Genomic DNA, 23290 nt, shown 5'->3' with positions numbered 1-23290 from the left:
GCACCCGCAAGAATCAGCTTTCCCGGCAACGTCTCTGACTCCCTTCCACTGGCTTTTCTACTTCGGTTTGGAAGTCTGTCAAGGAAACGTGCAGAAGGAATCGTGACAGAGTCCTCGATCGGAGCCCTGCATCTGCGGGGGCGGATGAAGTGATGAGATCGCACTGCGTGTTGGATGTGGGTGCTGTCCCCTCCCCTCCCGTTACTGTTGCTTTGGTCATCAGCTCACGGCTGTTCACGTCACTTCCCTGTCGCGAGCCGTTTACTCACGTCTGAACCCGGACAATCATTTGAGCGCAAACCTCAAATAGCGGGAAGTCTTCTGAGGAAAGAAAGAAGGAATGAAAGAAGGAAGGGAGGGAAGAAGGAAAGAAGGAAGGGTGAGGGAGGAAAAGAAGGAAGGGAGAAGAATGAAGGAGAAACAGGACGTGCGGCCGGTGGGACGCAGGCTCCTGCGCCGCCTCGCCTCAGGCGTCCGTGGTCGGCACGGAGGCCGCCGGCACCAGCAGCGCTGTGCCCCACAGCGAGCAGCACGCCCGGGACGGAAGACTGACTGGGCTTTGGTATCATAAGAACGTGAAGGCTTTTTTAAATGCGGAAAGTGACTTGTCGGTTCCCAGGTAGGTGTCGCAGGTGAGTGGAGCGGACAGGATGCGGTTCGTGCTAAGGTGCACGGTGAAGCTTTCTTTCCGATGGCACAAAGCTCATCTTGTTTTGTTTTTTGACTGGACGTGTGGGTCCACAGACAAGGCTGTTCTCTCTGTGAACAGCAGTCATTTCAGACCCATAAGCACAAGTTATGTACTCAAATTTCCCTGATGTTTTATATTGGTACAGCTTGGACGTGACTGCAAGTGACTTTAAAAAATTATTACTGAACCCTTTTTCACCTTAAAAGAGATGGTGAGTCTTGGCATTTAACTTGGAACGAAGTGTTCCTGTCCAGGTTCTCAGCAGGGAGATGGTGAAGCCCCTCCTCCTCTGGTCTTCAAATATCTGACCTCAAACTCACCAGCTCGCAGGAGATTATGTAGGTATTGAAAGATTTGTTAGCGTGTTAAAAGGTCTCTCTCTCCTCCTCACAGCCTCTGCTGGGCTTTTGGATCAGGATTTACAGCATCAGCGGCTCCCTGACCCACAGCTCCCTCCTGCCCCGCAGCCCCGGTGCCAGCCTGACATCATCACGGAGGCAAACTGTGTGGGGACCCGACCAGGAAGGTCACCCAGCACCCCTCCCACAGCAAACTTATTTTGCCACATCCGTTCTAGTTAAAACGTCCTGCAGTAAGTCTCTGATGAAGCCACTGTGAGAATTAATAGGTTGCCCTTCATGGGAAGAGACGGGGTCCCGCATCCATGGTCAGTACCTCTGTGCAGGCGCTTCTCGGAAGATGTCGCTGAAGGAGGAATCGAGCCGCCTGCTGTAACGAGTGTCTTGCAAACCACTGCACTTAGCGTGATGACTGTCAGGTTCCCCCCATGCTTTGTTAAGAGTGGAAAATTTCAGACTGCAGCCACTTTTTTTCTCTTTAGAAAGAATGTTAAACATGTACTTAAATTCAATTAAAATGAGAGGATCGAACTAATGCTGCTTTCTCTGATGCAAACAAGAAGCTGTGTGTGTGTGTGTGTGTGTGCGCGCAGACTCAGGGGTGTGGAGCCAGCCAGGCCATGTGGTGGAGGGAGCAAGGGATGGTTAATTTTATGCATCAGGTTGACAGGCTGGAGCCCCCTTTCTGGGCGTGTCTGAGGGTGTTTCAGGGTAAGGTCAACCCTGGAGTTGGCGGACTCAGTACAGTAGACCACCTCCCCTGTGGGGCTTTGTCCAGCCCACTGAACGGCCCTCTTTCCTGGCTCAGTGCTGAGCTGGGACTTCTCACCTCGGCTTCTCCTGCCCCCAGACCAGGCTGCACGCCATCAGCCCCCAAGTCCTCGGGCCTCTGGGCTTGGATGGAGCTACCCCACCTGCTCTCCCAGGCCTCCAGCCAGCAGAGGGCAGATCGTGGGACCTCGCACGTCCGGAGTCATGGGAGCCGGCTCCTCACCACCCACCTCCCAGTACAGAGCTTCTTTACTCCTTGGGGCCCCGAGCACCCCCAGCGCAGGGGGAGGCTGGCACAGGTGACGAGAGTCTTTGGGGAAGACAAAGCCAAGGACCATCCTTCATCTTCCTCAGACACGTCGAGCTTCTTCAGGCTCTGCACACACCAGTGGTCCCTTTTCCTGGACTCCAGTCCCCAGATATATACAAATCTAAGTCTTTCTCATGATTCAGGTCTGTGCCCTAAGACAATCTCCTCCAAGAGGTGACTCCTGGCCTCGGGGAAGCCCTTCCTTAGCACCAGCTTGGCTGCCTCAGTCTTGTCATTTTACCCCAGGGTCATACAAAACATGGGCACCCTGCAAGCGCGCGCACACACACACACACCCGCTGAGTGGTGGGTGCAGAGGAGAGGGCTCACAAGAAAGGAAAGTTTATGCACACAATGCACTGTGTCCTGTTACATTCTAATCCACTGTAGCATTTCACTAAAAATGTTGGCTGTGACCCAATGAGTCAATTTTACGCAACAAAATGGGTCACTCTTAATACTTTGAAAAACACTACTCCATCGCTTTTATTTTACAACACTTTGCCAACATATGAAAATACATTTTTACTTATTCATTTAGGGCTTCTCTGTGTTTCCACTGGAGAACACACGAGTTCACGATGGAGGCAGGCTCTCACTTCATCTGCCTTTTCTCGTGTTCCCAGCGCAGCACGAGATGGCACGTGACACAGAGCAGGGTCTCACAAGGACTGGGAAATAAATGCATTAGGGAACCAATAAAGGAAGTGGTAGGTGGAAAGTGCGTATCTAAGCCTCTAGTCTTATGTACTGTTATGGCTGCAAGTTATTGTTATAAGAGAATTAACAGAAAATGATGAATAATTGTAGGTACTTCTCTCTACGCCAACTTCCTCCACAACCCTAGAGGGTCGTGCAGGGACCGGGCATTATGGTGAGAGTCCGACTCTCCTGCATCCGTCGCCCCTTCACTCACTGGAGCTGCTCATCCACGGAGCCCCTCCCTGGGACCCCCCCCCAGCCCGCACACCTCCCCAGCTGCTCCCCGACCACGCCCTGCCCCCAGCTCTGCTTTCACGTGGCTCACATGAGACCTGCTATTTCCTTTAATAAAGGCTTTGAGCCTTTGGATCTTCTCCCATCTCTGTTCCTCACCTTTCCCTAGTTCCTCTCCTCCTCCTCCTCCATTTCTGGCTCCTGTGGGCGGATCATCTAAGTGTGTTCTCAGTGTATACTTAGATTTGTCGTGGCTACATCCTTCTGCCAGACACCACAGCAAACGTACAATGATCTGTCAACTGCCCAGTCATTTTCTCTATCCAGATTACCATGTACTATTGGAGAAAATCTTAAAAAAAAAAAACCCAAAACATGAACATTGAGACCAAATAGGGTTATATTTCCAGCCAGCAGGGGGTCCTCACCGTCTGGGTGAGCCGTGTCCCCCTGGCTCGCATCTCCGGGTCCTGTAGCTCAAAGCCACTTATTCTGCGTTCCCACACTGAGGTCTGGAGTCAGACCGGGCCTGCACAGAGACCACGTCAGCCCCCGACGCCATCCGTTACATAAAACGTGCCCGCTCCGTGTTCTCCATCAGTGGCATCACCAGCGGCGTCTCCTGGCTGGCCCTCTGTGGCTGGGAGCAGCCGCAGATCATCACAACAGACGGAAAGCAATGCGTGTAAGTACAACCGTTAATAGCCTGGCCCCGCGCGCTAGCCCTCTGGGCATGTCGCAGAGCCCCTCTTCCCAGGCCTCCCTGCCCCCTCTGAAGGGCTCCACTTCTCTCCTTAGTGTCCCCACCGCCTTCGCGCCGGCACCTGTGCGCTCTGGCCCCCTCATGCTCCTCTGAGCACCTTCTTGGCCCCTTTGGGGTCTCCTCTCTGTCTCTCAAGGGCTTCGAGGCTGCTGCTCAGTCTCACCCAGTCCCTTCCACCTTCGCACCAGGTCCCGAGTGGCCTCACGCAGCCCCGTGGCTTCCGCGGTGGCCTGCTCCCGTCCCCCCGGGAGTTCAGGTTCGAAGCGCTGCACCCATGTGACCGCGCGCGGTCTCTCTGTGCCACGCCAGGCCCCGGCTAACTCACTCATGAGAGAAGAGGGTCCTCTGACAGCAAAAGCTTAAGACGCACATCGCCAGGAAGTGGGGACACCGGGGGCGGGAGCCTGGAGACCTACTCCGGGCAGCAGCAGAGGGGCGGCCAAATTTTCACCTCCCGTCACGGGGAGAGCGACCACACACGTCACACGCTTTTTAAACCTGTGACGCTGGTAAAATGGTGGGAGAGACCGCACTTCACTGCGTGTTGTCTTTTCTGTGCTCCTTTTGGCAAACTATTAGCAGCAAAGGACAAACCCAGAGATAAGTTAACAGTCGAAGTATGAATAGTTCAATCATGTTTACATGAAACAACGTATCTGTTTCAAAACGTAAGTGTAGCCACTGTGAAAAGCAGCAACAAGTCCGTCAAGAAATTAAAGCTAGAACCACCACACGAGCCAGCAGTTCCACCTCCGGCTGTCCACCTGAAGAAGACAGAAACACGACTTCAGAAAGATACACGCTCCCTCGTGTTCCCAGCCAAGACATGGAAGCAACCTAATGTCCACCGATACCCAAACAGATAAAGAAAATGTGGTGTGTATGTACCATGGAATGTTGCTCCGCCATGAAGAGTAAAACCCTGTCATTCGCTGCAACATAGATGGCCCTTGAGGGCACTACGATCAGTGAAATAAGTCAGAGAAAGAAAAATGCTGTATGAACTCACTTATATACGGAACCTAAAACACAAAGCAAACAAACCAAAATCAGAACAGACCCTTAGATACAGAGAACAGACGTGTGCTTGCCAGGTGGGGGAGGGGCAGACACAGGTGAGGGGGGTTAAGAGGCACAAACCTGCAGCCGCACAGTAAGTCAGTCGGGGGTGCGTGCACAGCAGGAGCCCGGTAATCCCTTCGCATGGGGACAGGTGGTTACTAGACTCATGAAGGTCATCGTTTCAGGATCTTCACAAATGTCAAAGGATTGTGCAGTGCACCTGAAATTCACGTAGCACTGTGTGTCAACTGTATTTCCACAAAAGTGAAATAAAAATAAATAAATAAATAATAAATGAAGCACAGAAGTTAAACAGAGTGGTCAAGATTGAAAAAAAGAGAGTTTTGTTATTTTTTTTACTGGAACGTGAGCAGGTGCTGGGGGGAGAAAGGCAGAAGGGTGTGTGTATGACACTCTCCGTCCGATAAGATGAGCGTCGGTCGGCAGGTAAAGGGCAGCTTTTGAGATCATGCGTGAAGCCATCCACGTCCTTCCAAGATGACTACGACTGCGGCTACACGGCACGTCGACCAGAAGAAGAGGGAGGTTGTCGGGTTAAGTTCCTCATCCTTCCTGGAGACAATTAACTAGGTATTTTCTGATCAGTACGCTGCAAGTCATCCACCGTTAGACGCAGTCCTGAGAGTCCAGATGAACTGAAAATTGAGACCCAGAACAGTTATCTCAGGAGCGGGGGACACGCATTTTTCACTGTGTTTCCTCCCGATTATTTTCCTCTGAACACATGCAGTTTCTTTGTATCTCATTTTGTGCAACTGAAAGCTGACCAGCATCCACCCGTATCAACGCAGCCTTGGCCACATCGGGCCTCCACCAGCTCGCTTGCGATCCTAGCACGCCCTTATTGGTCAGTTGCGTACTTGGTCTATGTTCTGCACCTAATTTGGTCTGCCTCAACTTGGGCTGTTATTATTGGTATTTTGAAACTGTATATAAGCTACTTATATTAAATATGTATATATATAATCATAGTTCACGTATATAACCCACATTTCTAGCTCATCGATCAGATCATTGCTTTGCCCCCCGGCTTCACACTTTCTACGACGCTTATAAACTTCTCTTACAAATGCCCGTCACTGTCCATGACTGGACTGCTGCGTTCAAGGAGATAATGAAGTATCTTTTATACGCTGGTGAACGGAAACAGAACTGAAAGCCAACTTCTGACCGTCCTTTCCCGAGTGAGTCTCCATGTCTCGCAGGCAGAACGAGGTACAGGGTGTGATGAAAGGCCACTGGGCTGCGACCAGGACCTGGAGTCACTAACGTTCCAACACCCGGCCAAGCTGGGTCTTGTCTCAGAACCTGTCGCTTCATCTGAAAACTGTAAAGTGAGGTTAAAGGCTCCTAAGGGACCGAGAACCATGGGGAGGATTAAATTAGACTATGCATGGCTCTAGTGAGCAGTCAATACACATTAGCTTCCTTCTTCACTTTCTTGACCTAAATTATGTTCAAAGTCATGTCAGAAGATACTTTTTGGATAAGGTCATTCATAATTCAAAAGAAAGTACCAATGTGGATTTCAAATCACTGAACTTTTTTTTCCTTTTAATGTGAACTAGATCTGACGAGTATCTTATAGATAGTCTAATATGGGAATATTGCGAGAAGTCTTCCGAGACGCACGACTGTAATGCATGTTTTAAGTGAAAATGGATTACGTCTGTTGTGGGAATACAAACGTGAGGAGTTCATTTGTAAAAAAAAAAAAAAGGACACCAAGAAATGTTAAAAAAAATGAATTATAGAACTAAAAGGAATATGTAGTGATTTTGTTTCAGAAGAAGCAAGACAGAATCGCAGAGAATTAGAAAAATACATAAACAGTCATACGTAAAGGGATGACCTTCCCAAATAACAGCTGGACCTGGAAAGACCTCTCTCAACATCTGAAGCTGGAACTCCTGTGGAACAGCCTCGGAGGCCCCCACCGGGTTAGACACTATCCTCAAAGAAGAAAAAGTCCAAAGCGCAGACGTTCTCGCAGCCTTGCTGAGCAACTCACAGCGCCTGTGGCGTTTATGAAATAACTGAATTCGTCAGCTTTTCTGTGACTTTGTTTTTTTCAACCACACATTTATGTGAAATAAATTGACATTTCTAATGCCCTGTAATTTTTACAGTACAATGAAAATATAAGTCTATACAGGCATATATACAATATCTGACGTTTCACAGAGGCAGCAATTACGTTATAAACACACGTTTCACTGCAGAGGGCTCTGTCCTTGGTACCAAAGGGTCTGCTTAAGAAGGGCTCACTAATGGCTGCGTCTTCAAGAGAGATCTTCTAGTTTGAAAAAATGTTGCCCCGGTCTAGGCTGGGCAGCTTTTCATCTCGGGGTGAGGGGTGGTATGTTGATGGGCGAGGTGGTGAAACGTGAGGGTGCCGCCCTGGGAGCAGGACAGTAGGCCTCTCAGGTCAGGGGCAAGGACAGGCTTGTGACGGGGAAGGACAGGCTTGTGACGGGGAAGGACAGGCTTATGACGGGGAGGAACAGGCTTTTGACGGGGAAGGACAGGCTTGTGACGGGGAAGGACAGGCTTGTGACGGGGAAGGACAGGCTTGTGATGGAGAAGGACAGGCTTGCGATGGGGAGGACAGGCTTGTGACGGGGGAAGGACAGGCTTGTGACGGGGAGGGACAGGCTTGTGACGGGGGAGGACAGGCTTGTGACGAGGAGGGACAGGCTTGTGACGGGGGAAGGACAGGCTTGTGACGGGGAAGGACAGGCTTGTGACGGGGAGGACAGGCTTGCGATGGGGAAGGACAGGCTTGTGACGGGGAGGGACAGGCTTTTGACGGGGAAGGACAGGCTTGTGACGGGGAAGGACAGGCTTGTGATGGAGAAGGACAGGCTTGCGATGGGGAGGACAGGCTTGTGACGGGGGAAGGACAGGCTTGTGACGGGGAGGGACAGGCTTGTGACGGGGGAGGACAGGCTTGTGACGAGGAGGGACAGGCTTGTGACGGGGGAAGGACAGGCTTGTGACGGGGAAGGACAGGCTTGTGACGGGGAGGACAGGCTTGCGATGGGGAAGGACAGGCTTGTGACGGGGAGGGACAGGCTTGTGACGGGGAAGGACAGGCTTGCGATGGGGAAGGATAAGCTTGTGATGGGGAGGACAGGCTTGTGACGGGGAAGGACAGGCTTGCGATGGGGAGGACAGGCTTGTGACGGGGAGGGACAGGCTTGTGACGGGGAAGGACAGGCTTGCGATGGGGAAGGATAAGCTTGTGATGGGAAGGACAGGCTTGTGACGGGGAAGGACAGGCTTGTGACGGGGGAGGACAGGCTTGTGACAGGGAAGGACAGGCTTGCAATGGGGGAGGACAGGCTTGTGACGGGGGAGGACAGGCTTGTGACGGGGGAGGGACAGGCTTGCGACGGGGAAGGACAGGCTTGCGATGGAGAAGGACAGGCTTGCGATGGGGAAGGACAGGCTTGCGATGGGGGAGGACAGGCTTGCGATGGGGGAGGACAGGCTTGCGATGGGGGAGGACAGGCTTGTGATGGGGAAGGACAGGCTTGCGATGGGGAAGGACAGGCTTGCGATGGGGAAGGACAGGCTTGTGATGGGGAGGACAGGCTTGTGATGGGGGCAGGGCTCTTGGCCGGGAGGTTGTACAGATTCTGAGCTCCCATGTTCCCATTCCTGGCGGGAGGGACGTCCGAGGGGAGACAGAGCTGCAGGTCTCCGGCTCCTGCCTGTACTGGGGCCCTCTTTACGGGAAGGCTGTCTGCAGATAACACAGAATCTGGAGAAAATTCCTGGCCTGGCAAAGGTAACCCACCCACCACCATGCATTCAGGGGACTTTTAAGCTGTAGGCAGGACTTTTGAAATCACAGGAACTTTCTTGGGCCTCTTAGAACATTCTAAGGCTACTAGCTTTTCCCATTTTTGCCTCTTTGAGTAAAGTGCTCTTTTCGCTTTGTAAATTAACACGGGGCTCCAATTTTGTTAACAGTCAGACATTCCGAGCTTACGAGTGAACTAAGCATTTTGCATATTTCTTATTATATTTTCCAAAATTGATTTTCTTCTTAATGAGAAGTCTTGGTTTCCAAGAGAAAAATAATTTTCTACGGAAAGCACATGCACAGAGGTTGAGAGGTCAGATTTACAGGATGACGAGTCTCGGGCTGACTTCCAGCCACAGGGAGGTGCCCCCGTGGACAAGGGGACGACACGGGACCTGCCGTTACTCGTGGGAGCAGCAAAGCGCGGGTGCTCACTGGGAGCCTCTTCACATCTAGCTGTGCAAGGGAAATGACTGTCACGTTTTTTTATAATGGATGTTTAAGTGGTGGCAGAATAGTGACTTCTAGTAATTTCTTACATGACACAGATAAGCAACACCAGAATATCTTATTCTACGTTTTGTGAAATATTTAAATCACGCATCGCTGACAAATCAGTTAGATCAAATTTTTCAGTGTATCGATCTGATGTAATCTGATCTAATCTGATCTAACTGCTGTATTACATACAACGTATGTATGTCTGAAAAATAACTCCTCTTGGTGATCTTTTAGAAATATGTTCCAGTGAACTGTATGACTTCAGTGCCAGGACTCAGTACATCGTCCACGCCAATGTTTTCATGTTACAGAGCATGAAACTGAGGCCTGGGTCCCATGCTTAGAAAATGTCAGGTTTAGAATTAAGCGGCAAGAATTACTTGCCTCCTAATCACGGTGTTTCTTTCCGTCGATAATTACGGCGTTCTGGGAAGCCTTCACGGCCTGTAAAGAATCTGTAGAGCTGGGTCCCACTGATGGAGAATATTGAGCAAATTTAGCTGCTTTGGATGGAATTATGAAGGGATTATTTAGATGAATTTTCACCATACATGGGAAGTTACACTAACAAAAAGAATCCACCCTTGGTTTTCGGACAGGCATTTTTGGAAGCAGTTTCTCTGCACGTTTCCACTTGCTTGAGGTCCTAGCATGAGAAGGGAACCACTGTAGAGGGACGTGCAGAGGCAGCGGAGAGAAGAGGAACCAGAGCCTGGGGTGGGTGCCGCCGTCCTGGGACAGAAGGAATCCTTGAGGCAGGAAGATGCTGTCAAGCCCTGTTGACCCCCTTGTTGTCACCCGCAGACTAACTGCTCGAGTACTCTGGGGCAAATAAATACACAAAGCCATTAATTCAAGGGCCGCTCACTGCAAGGTGAGAACTTACCCAGCCTGGGATGCGGAGGAGGAGCATGCCCCCCCGCCAGCTCTCCCGGAGGGCGGGGTGCCGCAGAGCAGAGCCAGCACCCCTGCGGGCCAGGAACAGGTCTCGGTGACTGGTGACCGGTGACGGAGCGGGGGCGGGGCCAGAAAACCCACACTCAAGACGGTTTTGAGATGTCCTCCTTGTCAACAGGCAGCCTGAATGTTTCAAATGGAGACGCAGAGATGACAACAAAAGTAAGAACCCCCTGAAGATTCCCTGAACGTTGTTATGTGGGGTCCCCCTTGGCTCCAGACGCTCATGTGAGTTTGCCCGCGTCACTCACAACAGCCCGTGGGGGAGGCGGGGGGGCAGTATTTTTAAGGTTTGGTTTTGTGTTTGTTGGGAAGATGATCACCGTCTACACAACAAATGAAGCACTTTCTTGTTCACCACTGTCTTGTACGTCTCACTGCTCAGTGCACGGGAACCCAGGGACGTGCTCACTGCAGCTTAGGAGTCGAGGTTCTTCTGCAATACACCTCAGATAGTTCCTTCTTAAAATTTTGAGTGAATTTTAAGTTACTGAGTTTTAACATAAGATTTTTTTCTAAGTGGGACTGGCTGGTGTGAAATGAACAGAGAGAGGGTACCACCAACCCCGTGGGCACCTGCGGGGGGTGCCGTAGGCATGCAAGGACCTCAGGAGGGTGCACCCCCACCTCTCTGCATGGAGTCAATGAGTTAAAAGAAGAGAAGTGATGGAAAATTTCCCACTGCTGCTTCCACGCCAACAGGACCTCCACCCCACGCCTCTTCTGACCCCGGCTCGCGACTCCCTGTAAACCGACTCTGGACATGTGCTGTCAGAGTCGCCAAGAGCTGTTAACGGTGTTCGCAAAAAACAAACCAAACGAAGCCAAGCAGACAGCGACTTGAAGTTTGTATTTTCTTTATATTTTTAATAGAAGTTGCAAGAAGGGCTTCAAAAATGTAAATGCCACACTCAAACAATTTAGCAAGTGCTTTCCTAAAAAAGAACTCCTAAAACATAATTTCTGCACTATGGTTTCCTTTATCAAGTTGAACATAAGGATGGTGTGCCCCTCAGGAGCCAAGGCAGGGGCCTCGGAAGGTCAGGACCCCTGCCCTGGGCAGGGGTGTGGGTGGCCCTGGTGGACTGCGGTATCTACGCGGGGGCGGTGGGGACAGGTGTGCAGAGTGAGGAGAGGAGCGAGGGGGATGGCGCGCAAGGGAGGTGGGGAGGGCTGGAAGGGGGATGAACAGGGACTGTGGGACCAGAGGGCCCCAGGGCTGACCTCCAGCTCCTCTCCTGAGGGGTCTGGGCTCTGGGCACCTGGCCTGGAACTCTCTGCTGGGAGACGACATTGTGAAGAGGGAGTCCCTTGCGCCCACAACAGGAACTTGGGGTGTGTGGGGAGATGTTTGCGGCAATCTGGGAAGACAGGTGGGTGACGTGGAAATCGTAGCCTGAATATCTCAGGTAAAGGGAGCGAGAAAGACTGCAGCCCTTCTGCCTAGTGTGGGGGTGCCCACGAAAAGTACCTGGGGCGTAATCAGCCCGTCCTGTCTTCACTCCCCTTAGAAAAGCCGCACCTTGGGGTTATTTCAGCTGTCTGTCTGCCTGACAATTCAACAAGGATAGGGCTGGCTGACTTCACGTACGAAAATTTGGACACCAATTGTCTGCACTGTATCTGTGTGCGACAAGAGCGCCTGTTTTAAACCAGCCTTGCTGACTCTGCAGGAACCCCAGCCCGGGGCATACCTGGGACGCTGTTAGATCCTGGAGACACAAGAGGGGGGCTTCACTCTTACAACTGTTGGGGAAAGGCCTCTGGGTTTAATAAAAAATGACCTGACAATCTGAATACAGATGACTGTCCCGGATCTGACTGTGAAGAAGGTAACAAGACAGCTGACCCGAGACGTCCTCAAGAGACCAAGGAAATCCTGCTTGAGAAATCAAAAGTAAATCTTTTTTGCCTTTTAAAAACCTTCGGCACCATCCGTTTTACTTTTTTATATCTAAGACACAGCACATATTTTAACTGATCCTTCCAACAAAACTTAATCGTTACAAGCATTTTGGCTGAATGGAGATCCTTGAATATTTTCCTGTTTAGACATTCACCTGGATAATTATAGGAAGTGCATGTAAAAATGCATGAACACACGTTTACACAGTAACATAGCAATGTTAGAATATGTGCCTTATTTTTCAGTGTTTTAAGAGCCTCCTTGTAGAAGCTCAGTCATTTCTTCTCAATGTGTAATTTAAAAAATAAACTTACAAATCCTCTGTCAAAATTAATCACTACTTACTTTTAAAATTAACCCTTCAATGATACATAGAAACTTAGTAACTATACCTGAAGCTAACATGTAAATCAACTATACTTCAATTAAAAAAACAGTTGTGTACGTCAGCTGCATTCAAAAAAAATGTGTAACAATATGTGACTTTATAGAGGCGAACAGGGAGCCCAGACGTGAAAGGAAAGGTAACAGCACATTTTTTGTTACCTTTGAATTTTATAATATGTATATTTATTACCAATTTTAATGAAATAAAAGTTAAAATTTAAGAAAAACACATTTTAAATGATAACTTCGTTACTATCAAGCCCTTTAGTTCCATCCCCTGTTTCATAGTTTCAAATGGAAAGAATAATGACTAAGAGGAATTCAGTCAAGATGCTGGAGAAGCAGGGGGTGCAGACGGTAGCAGACATTTCTTGATCCAGTGACAGAGTGAAGAGGACGTGGGGCCAGGCTTTCCAGGAGAGGGGGTGCCCTCTGAGGGTTCTGGGTCCCTGGCACCAGGGTTACTGTCCAGAACCTTCCCCTTGCTCTGAGCAGTTGAGAACAGACAGGGGCTCTGAGCCTGAGGATGGGAAATCACCACTCCTCCTGGGCAATCGCATCAAGGAGGATCTGAGTCCTCTGCACAAGAAACCCTGCAGCTCCTCTGCTGTGGTCTCAGGTTTGTGTCCCCCCAGGTCAGTGTGGGAGTCATAACCCCTGATGTCACAGTGTGTGGAGGGGACGTTCGGGAGGTGATGAGGTCACAAGGGTGGGGCCCCCATGAATGGGATCAGTGCCCTTACAGCAGAGGCCCCAGAGAGCCTCCAGCCAGTCCTCCATGTGAGGACACAGGAGAAGACGCCGTCCATGAGCCGAGAAGTCAGTCCTATGCAGACACCGCACCTGCAGGCATCCTGAGCCCCCGGCTTCCAGAACCGTGAGCAGTCATTTCTGTTGTCTGTGAGCCCCTGGTCTGTGGTGTGTTACAGCGGCCTGAGCTGTCCAGGGCCCCATCTGGTTTCCCCGCCACCTGGAGGGCACCGTGGGTAGGCACTGTCTCCTGTTACAGAAAAGCTGTGGGCTGGGCCGGGACACCTTCACCCACAAAGAAGGAAGCGCCTGTCTGGGGCTGGCGTGGGCCTGCTGTATCGGCCACCTTCCAGCGGGAGACCTCACGCCCACAGGAGCTGTCTGCCTGTTCCCTGGCCAGATTCCGGTGGCACTTTAGTTTTCTGAGCCACTTTGATGGCATCCTGACAGGACAGCAGGAGGACCCAACTTCTCAGACGTCACAGGACGTTCTAAGTGTGTGTTGAAATGGAAAAGCAAGCACAAACTGTCATGACCCAAGATTCTGCATATTCTTCTTCACTGTGACTGTTTCCTTATGGAAACCTCCTTTTGACAGACACGTTTAAAATACTGACGTGACTCTCTTTGTGCATCCACGTCTACATTTTACATTTCCAATTTATTCCTACTTCATACGAACTCATTTCCTCCCTACAACGAACTGGCTCTCATCCCTGCAGAGAACACACGCTGTGTTAGTTACTGCTCCTTGCTGTCTTCTTTACCTATTGACTTCCATTGAATCTTTAAACTCCTGGAGAGTAAAACAAAAATAATGTTTCTACTTAATCTTTTATTGTTACATACAGCTTGGGGGCTACTCAGAATCATACCTGATGGCTCTAAGGTGCTGCTGGACGAGGAGAAAACACTCTGTTGTGATTTAACCTTGTCGAGTATCAACAGCTTCAAGGCATGCGGGAGCGCGCACACACAATGATTAAGGAATTTTGAAAGCTTAAGGGTGTTGAGACCAGCATTGCAATTAAACATGCAGGGTTCTGAAGATTTCTGAGGTGGTGAGACAAGCATTCATGTTTTGAGAGTGAATTTCAAAATTTTAAAAAAAGTTTATTATCCAGTGTTTTAGATCTCTTCTAAGGCAGGACAAATATTTGAATAAAAATGTATATTTCCAACACTAAGACCCTTTGCAGTATTTATAACTTTTAAACACCTTCCAAAATTATAAAATACAGAGTGGGACCAGGAAAGGAGCTGGAGCATTTTCCAACCCGGAATCAATTTTAAATATGTTTCCTTGGAGATCAATGAACTTCACAGAGCTTCTCGCTCAGGCTACCGCCGCTCGGAAGACGTTCAGGCTGTGAAGCGTGCCCACAGTGTTCAGCACCTACTCAAATGCAGATCTGCTCCCAAACGGTCCCTTATGAAAAATGCTGGCTTTGTTTTCTAGACCTCGTATTCACCTCCCGCCATCAAAAGGTGGCACCATCTGCAGTTGCGTTCAGCCAAACATCAACAAATGCAAAGGAAATCACTGTTTTTGACGAGAGTTTTCTGCAGAGATTTTCAGGGCCTGAGTAAGACCGAGAATAACTGCGGGTGGCGCTGATCCTGCACATGCACTTCTGAAAGCGTATGATAAACTCTGCGAAGCAAGTGGAACACTTAGCACTCAGTTATTATGACAGAATATAAAACATGTGCCTAAAAGTGGAAACACATGTGACCCAACAAATCTTCAGCAGAACTGGAAACTGAAATAAGGGCTGTCAACGCTGAGGATTCTGATGTAGACGTGGTGCGTTCTGTCTTGTTTACCTTTCTTCAGGGATGTGACTTGCTTCTGTCTTTGTTTGTTTGTTTTTCTTCTCTAAGCTCTTCAGAATGTTTATTCACATTTATTTTGCTCAGCATGTGAAATGAATGTAGCGACTATTTAATGAATTTACAAATGAAAGTTTTGGGATTGCGGAAGTTTGTCAAAAACTACTGAACCTTTAAACGTGATAGATTCTGAAAACCTGAAGTTAGGGACCCACTAGAGTTTACCTTACCCCGACGGTCATTGCTCTCTTCCCATCAAGGGCCGCCGGGCAAGCTCCCAGACAGACGCCCACATCTCTGTGTCACTCAGTCTAGGTCAGGACCAGGCAGTAGGAAGAGAAGGCGTTTCGTCACAATAATCCAAGAAAATCTTCAACTTAACCACAAGTTTATTAAATTTATCTGTTTGCAGCCCTAAGCTTGAATCACATGTCTGAAATTCATGACTGTTTCTCCCTAGCAGTGAAACTGTTCGTGACGTCTGTGAGGAACACCGAGCATTACAAGGCAGCAGTGCGTGGCCAGTGTTTCCTCACTGCTTCCTCAGCAGAGAGCAGAGGGGAGGGACGCCCATGCCTTCCCCGTCCTGTTCTAACCCTGCTGCAGAGAGCCTATGACAAAGGTGGAAGAATCCACACCAGTTTCTTTGCTCAAGGAAGGAAACGCAGAATTCTATGAGTGCCAGCAGAAAATCTAGAGACACGTGGGCTTTGCGGATGGAGGAGGAACACAAGTACCACGTGAGTGACGCAGCGCTGACCTTAGGGGTGGGCCTGCGCCAAATCCGGCAGCCTGTTCTAAGCTGTCCTGTCCAGCTGGGCACAGCCACGACGGGACCATCAGACCCGGAGCCTTGACCGTTCATCCAGACTTCAATCCTCGTTTAGAACGTCGGCTCCATTTATTCATTTAGTCAATAAACGTTTAGTGAGTTTTCTGGGGGTTCAGGTACTGACCTAGATACTGGGGACACCGTGTGATCAAACGATGTTCCCGTCCTCATGGAGCCCAGGTGGGGAGCAGAGCCAGTAACAAGCCGTAAATGAACGAGGAATACGCTTTTAGTTAGCGGGAAGTTCTCTGACGAAGGATAAAGCTGGGCAAGGGCACAGGGAGTGGCGCGTTCTGGGTGTTTCCTTCCTGCATCTCCGCGACGGCCTTGACCTGAGGCCTGAGCCCAGTGCGCCGGGTGCCAGGCGGACTCGGGAAACAGCACTTCATTGCATTAGGCCATGGGGACCTCTGAAAGTATCTGACTGGTTATAGTGGTTTTCATTTAGAAGAGTTCCCAAATCAAGACAGGCCAAAATTGAATCTGTGGTTTTATATAAACAGGCCAGAAAGATGCTTGGGTTACTTCCTGTTTGAAGGAAACTACCTAATATTTCCATCATAAATTTCAACTGCCTAAGTTATGAGCAACCGCACAAAACAATGCTATCCACAGGACACTCAAGGAGATTAAACCAACACTCTGCTGGCAGGAGGTTGTGCTCATTACGTTCAAGGCAGCGGCGCGGGACACAGAGAAGTCAGACCCGGTATGTTTGGTGATAAATGGCGCCAGGAGTGGGCTGCCACTGGAACACCTCCCTCTGTGGCGGCTTCTTTCATCTGCTTGCAGTCACGAATAGAAGACACCTCTTTCATGTCTAAATACAGATCATTTAGTAGTAAAATTATGAAAATGCCAACAACACAAAGACTCTGTTCCATGAAGTGATGACATTAAGAGCACACGGGAGGTTCTCACGTTTCTCCCGGGCTGTCCTGCAGTCCTCACGCAACATGGGGTGGGAAACCACACTGTGTGGATGTAGGAATTGGGACAGAGATGCTCTGACAGACGCAGGTCTCGTCCAGGTTTATTTGGCTACTAACCTCTCGAGACTAACTTCCCAGAGGGAAGCACAGCGGGTGCTTCACAAACAGTAAGGAACTGATGCCACTGCAGTCAGAGCCGTGTTTTCCACTCGCGTAGCCCTAACCCACCAGCTGTGTCATTGTGTTCCCCGCACTGCATTATAGCCGACATTCGTTCCTGGATTCTTTAATCAGCCTTAGTGCCCGCCCAAGACTGTTCAGTACACAGGGCAGTGAACCCGACACGCGGAGGAGTGCGGAGACAGGCAATCGCGGCTCTTTACAGCAGGATTTGCAAGAACTGTCCATCCATTTACCAGGACTCTGTGCTTCTTGCAGAACAAGACGATCTGGGGCTTTCGGTTCCAGTTTGTCCAGTCCAAGCCCTTCCTTCCCTTCCCACAGGGAGCCGCGCGGCCCGGCCGCTGAGCTCCCCTCCACGCCAAAACACTTTGGGGTTTCATGGTGTTCATTTAGGTCAGAACAGAAAGTGGGCCACCCTTGAGGGAAGAGTCCCAGGCTTCTGGTTCTCCACAAATTCATTACTTACGTGCCCTACCACTGCCCGTGCCTGTCCGGCAGGTCGCCTGTGATGACGATCGCCTGACTCTGTTCGTCTCAGCTCCCCGTGTGCACACGGCCCCTGTGCGGTTTGCTGCAGGCTGTGAGGAGTCAGTTCACGTGACACAGCAGACTGTCCTCAGGGAAGGACAGTGGGCCTTGAAAGACGCCTTGTAATGAGGGCCTTCTTTTGTGGTACTGTGTCTGCCGGGCCCTTCAGGACGGCTGTCGGGAAATGAGGGTGTTCCTCTGCTGGACGTGCGACTTTCTGGCCTGACCGCTGAGGGGGTCGAGGAAGTGCCGATTTCTGAGACCTGGGCCTCCTCTCCATCATGAAATCTGTCCCACGAGCTGCTGACGGTGAATCCACAGCCCCTTCTCACAGGTGGAGCCGGCTCCCGAGGCTGACCTAGATGTGGGAGCTCTCCCGCTGGTTTCTGAGTTAGGGAGTTCCCCAGGAGCACAAACCCCTCTAAGCCAGGCTCAGCCGGCCTCCTTCCTAACCTCATTACGGGATCGGCGCCTGGCCACTGGCACAGATTAAGGGCAGCAGAGAAAGTACGGAAACCGTCCTATTTCACAGCCATCAGGGTAAGTATAAAAATAAGATATTAAATTCTAAAAAGTATGGATAGTAGGTTGAAAATATTCTCCCTGAATGTGGTGTAACAAAGGGGGGTTTCTCCCTTTTCTGTCACATTTTAATTACTGTTCCTGGGTCCTGGGGTCCGTGCAGCTCAGACAGAGAGAGCAAACCGCCCTCAGCTCCATCCAGTTTGCACCAGATTGGCCACCACAGTCCTCCGGGAGGGGCAGGCGTGGCAGGGGAGCCCCACTGCAGGGCAGGGAAGGCAAATACTTCCCCTGTCTTCCCTTGTCCCCACCCCCCCCAACTCTGTCTCCACTGCCAGTCACCAGGGTTCCCTGGTTCCCTGTCGGGGACAGAATTCTTACGGCCATGCCTGCACTTCCCAAACACTTCTTAAGCATCTCTAAATGTGTGAGGAGCAAACCCCACCTGCTGTTTGTAGAGGAGGCTCCCGCCAAGTGATAAATGAGTTTCTGCCGCCAGGCAGCGACCATCTGCCGGGGACCTTGCGCACAAGGCGCAGTCCCAGCGACTGGTCAGTTCACCACGAGGACTGTTCTTTTGTTGTGAAAGCCAAGGACCCGCCTCCAGAAACCCCCAGGCCCAGGTGCACAGACACCACTGGGAAGGCCCTGAGACACGCGCCTGCAGAGGAAGCAGCCCCGCCGGGGTGTGCGCAGGCAGGGAGCCCGGGGCTGCTCCCGGGGCTGCTCCCGGGCCTGCCCTGCTCTGACCCGCCCTGGATCTTCTAGGACCTCCTCCCTGACGCTCACAGTCCTCACGCGGGCTGTGGAGACAACACCACCGGCAACAAACCTCACACTGGATGATGACGCCGAATGTGAGTCAGGCTGACGTCCCCCAGGGCCTCTACCTGCACTGGTTCGGTCACTGCACTTCCACCCCAGTCCCTCCAGGGATGTCAGGAGTGGCTGTGATTTGGAATCAGAGAATCTGTATCCAAGCACCGGTTCTGGGCAAAGTTTCTTTCTCTAACAAGCAGTTAAAGTGGGGATAAAAATAATACTTTCTTCACGGTTTTGGTACAAGTTTTGAATCAGATAATAATTACAAAGGACTCCACTCCGCAAACTTTAAAAATGTTAACTTTTACTATTAGATGGAACCCGTGAGACTCAGTGGAAGGAAGCCATGGTTTCACGCGCTCTTGCGTCCAAAGGATATTTTAAATCTACTCATGAATAAAGGCACATGATTTTCTAAGAAATGGCGTTTTTCATTTCTCTAATCTATAGACTAACACAGACTTACGATATTCTGCTGCTCTGTAAAAGGTCTGCACAAGTGAGTGGTATTAATTCATAAATTATACATGTATGATTTTCATTAACGCAAATGAAAATAGCCCAGGTTCAGAGGAGGAGTTCTGCCAGGGCAAACGAGTTTTGGGAGTTTGCAACGGCAACATCCAGGTCTCATTTTAGTCACTTCATTTTAGTCACTTCTTAATAAACACCAAATACATTAGATTGTTCAAGCACCCTCTGGAGGGAGACATGTCTCGTTCTGCCCGCGTTTGGGGTTCCCAGAGAAATAATGAGTCAAGACTTGAAAAGGACGGATTCTAAGCACTCGCGGAAGAGCATGTCACCTGAGGGCCGGTTTTCCAGATCGCAGACTGCAGTGTGCCACCGCAGCGGGATTCGTACCATCTTTCCTAACACTTTATAATTGTCAGCGATTTTTTTTTCAGCTAATGAGGACAAATCATGTGTCAGACAGATACTGAAGATGCTTCTGAAAGGCTGGCCGTGAGGGAGAAGTGAAACAGTAACAGAGCCAAGGCTGGAAAACCGCATGCCGGATATTCGGGGGAAGGCGGGCAACCGCTCACCACCACGCGGCCCCACTTCCCTTTCCCGCTGATGTGCTCCATCCCTCGTGGGAGCCTGCCTCTCCCTCATCCCGCGAGGGAAGCTGGGACAGTGCTGCGGCTGGTGGACAGAGGCAGCGTCACCTTCCTCCGTGAGTCTACAGCCTGCCCCAAAAGCGCGTTTCCCAGTCGGTGCCCCAGTAACGTCAGTCCCCCACCCCACCCCGCCACGCGTGCAGACCCTCACCTGCCCCCCGCGGCACCACGCTCAGCCTGCAGCACAGGTGCCATCTGACTCCAGCCTCTCCTGCTCAGGCCAGTCAGAGGCCTGGCGTCAGGAGTCACATCCCTGATTCAGGGCTCAGCCTGTCACTTCCACACATCTCCGGCCCACGGGCCCTGCGGGAGGAAGAGCGGACCCCTGGTCCTCACACGCAGAGCCCAGACCGCGGTCACAACTCGGATCTACAAACCACCCCTCAGACTCCATGGGCGACACGCAAGCTTTATCAGATTCCCTGCCGTACGTCAAACACACGCTGTGGTTTTCACACGTCGACAATTACTTGTAGTGCACGCACCTTCTCCTGAAAACAGCCTTTTCTTCTCTACTTAGCCAACAGAATTCATCACTAATAGGGTCTTAATTTGACTGTCTCATCCCCCCAATTAACGCAACATCAGCCTTTTCTTTGCCTGCTTCCACGCCAGCTTATGAGGATTCTCTCAGAACACGCGTGTTGTGTGCAATAAATACGTTAAGTGATTTAGTGTTTTTCTGAAACAATAAGTAAGTGGATTAAACATCTGATTTCAAAAACAAAGGTTGAGTTCCATGATTAATGAAGCAAAATAGTTGAGGGAAAAATGTATTCTTGATACATTTTCTCTCTGTAAAATTGTGTGACAAAACTGAATTTCTTCATCTATTTTAGAATTCCCTATTTTTGTAAATCTCTTTTCTGTGTTTCTTAGGTTCTGCAACACTACAGAAACAGGCATTTACCTCCCAAATTCAGCAAGTTATCAGACTGAGAAGGCGTAGCAACTGCAAATCATTTCATAATTGCTGTGTGTGTGACTGTAACACCACTGATGGAAAACCTTCAAAACCCATTTGTGTTTTGAGCTTGATAAAAATAAATGCCAGGCTATGTGTGACAAGGGTAAGTAACGATTTCACCAAGTGTTCTTCTCTCTGTGCCTAGAAAAACATTTCCAAAAAGCAAAGGAAACTGACTACAACTTCAGATACAACAAAGCCTCTTCCCAATTTTCCCTTGAATTCCAGGTGCCGGAGAGGAAACTCTACTATTCTCTGTTCTAAGTGCAAAGCGCAATCCACTCACCAGCCTGACAGGAGGGAAGAGGCAGCGCCTGTCCCAGTCGGGCGTCGGCCGTCCTTTCAATGTGTATCTCTGTTCCTCATCTCGATGTGTTTAGCTGGGGTTTAAGTCTCCCACCCAGTTGTATGCCAGGTGTGGATCTGGGACTTCATTTCACCTCTGGGGCTCAGTTTCTTAATCTGAAAGAAGAAAATAAAAGGAAGATAAAATAAAAGAGTGTGACGGTGATTCCATCACTTTTGATGTTCTTTTCATCCTTAGAAGTTGGATAAACTAACAAACAATAAAAGCAACTTATTAAAGTAGGCAAAAATAAGTTTAAAAGTTAATTTCAAAACAGTGTACAGTTCAGAACAGGGGAGTGTTAAATTCATCTAGCAAATTAGATGGACGAATCCATAGAAGATGTGATTAGTGTAATGGAAAGAAATTAGAATTTTCTTTAAATAATAATTATTACAGGCACAGGGAATGGTTGTAACCTACCCCAAGGCAGATGTCATCTCTTTGTTTCCGAGAGCCCCTGCCTCCCGACACACATGCACACACACACATGCGTGCACGCACACATCCTGTAATCGCAATAAGGCAGAGATTGGAGCAGGACGCACGGAGACCTGGTGGAGGTTTGGGAAGGCAAGGGGAAGAAGCCATTGGGAAGACGGGGTGCGAAGTTTGCCTTTTACAAAAGTCACTCTATGCACTGTTTAAAAGCAAACGTGCAGAAGTGCAGGGGGTCGTGGTCTGGGAGATGAGCAATGGGACTGGGGCAGGCACCACACGGGGCACAGCAGAGGCAGGGACGGGAGGGTGGTGGTGCCTCCGCCCTCTCTCCTCCTCCACGATGCCCTTGAAGGCCGCAGGTCAGGAGGTGTGGCCACCACGGGGAGAAGGGCCACCTGTCACAAGGGTGGTCAGGCCAGGGGCTGCCAGGGTTACTGGCCGTGGCAGGGCGGTCCCATCCATTCCAAAGAACAGAGGGCTCCTGACCTGGACAGTGGTCGGCCTTCCAGAAACCACCGGTAACGCCTGGGAACAGAAGGGCCATGGGCTGTGTCTGTGCGTATACTCTACATATGAAAAACCAATTCTGATTATAAACACTATTGTTTGTATTGAATGTTTTAGGAAAATTGGATAATATAAAAAGATAAAGAAGTACATTTATATCACTCACAGCCCCATTTTACGAGATATTCCACATTCATGTTTCTGCACTTTTTAATAATATGTGCATATCGATGTATACACCTGTTTAAAACAATCTCCATTAAACGGCATTCCATGTATATTACCTAATGCCATTTAGATCAGCTTGAAGATCTGCTGTTAAGTAATGTCTTTTATAGAATTGATAATTCAAAGTGTAAAATAAATGAAGCAGAAGAATACAAGCAAGAAATAAAACAAAAATGCAAACCAGTGTGAACAGGACAAAAAACAATGAGCTATGAACAATGCTTACGACATGGAGATGCTGGCACGGACGTTGGTGTGACTCACACGGCCTGTGACTCCCCCGTACACGGCCTGTGCAGTAGACTTCAGTCTACGACATTCAAGCGTTTAAAGGCTCAAAGGTTTCACTACAAAACACACGCTCTAAGAGAGGGATCCCGGTGTGAACGAATGATGGTAGAAAGGGAGAAGAGGGAATGAAATCAAAGGAAAAGTTCACCTTCACATCTGCCCCCTCACCTGCTGGGAAAATCACCACATTACCCTGAAGACCTCTTCCTGCCAACTCACACTTAACCTCAGGGAAAGTTCTATGCTGACTTTGGTATATAGGAAGTTTAAAGCAAAGGTTCTCAAACTTAATGAAACAAACACTCGGACTTACTCCCAGCATGCTTGCATTACCCCCAAGTAAAGTGTGCATTTCCATTTCAGTTGGAACATCACTATTTTGTGCTTTAAAGTTGAGATTTTTATACTTTAAGTGCACTTCACATACCAGCAAAGTTTTCCCTTTTTATTTTCAGCTGACATCCAGCAGCAAGACGTACACGCATCTTTGTGAACGGTGTTCTCAATTG

At 49.7% G+C, this 23290-nt stretch overlaps 2 long non-coding RNA genes across 2 annotated transcripts in view; one reads left to right on the top strand and one right to left on the bottom strand.

Moving 5' to 3' along the window:
- The window catches only part of LOC140689384 (uncharacterized), a 110571-nt gene that overhangs the window by 32044 nt on the left and 55237 nt on the right, over positions 1 to 23290 (bottom strand). Inside the window, exon 2 of the long non-coding RNA XR_012064311.1 lies at positions 21255 to 21430. This is a non-coding gene — a long non-coding RNA (uncharacterized lncRNA). The remainder of the gene's footprint in view (positions 1 to 21254; positions 21431 to 23290) is intronic.
- LOC140689383 (uncharacterized) lies at positions 13233 to 21484 on the top strand. Its single transcript, XR_012064310.1, has 4 exons — positions 13233 to 13352; positions 19786 to 20057; positions 20881 to 21071; positions 21197 to 21484. It is a non-coding gene; the product is annotated as an uncharacterized lncRNA (long non-coding RNA).

The sequence above is a fragment of the Vicugna pacos genome, chromosome 26 (genome assembly GCF_048564905.1).
Source record: "Vicugna pacos chromosome 26, VicPac4, whole genome shotgun sequence".
Taxonomy (NCBI): domain Eukaryota; kingdom Metazoa; phylum Chordata; class Mammalia; order Artiodactyla; family Camelidae; genus Vicugna; species Vicugna pacos.
The sequence above is the reverse complement of the archived record's forward strand: the minus strand, read 5'-3'. Positions and strand labels throughout refer to the sequence as shown.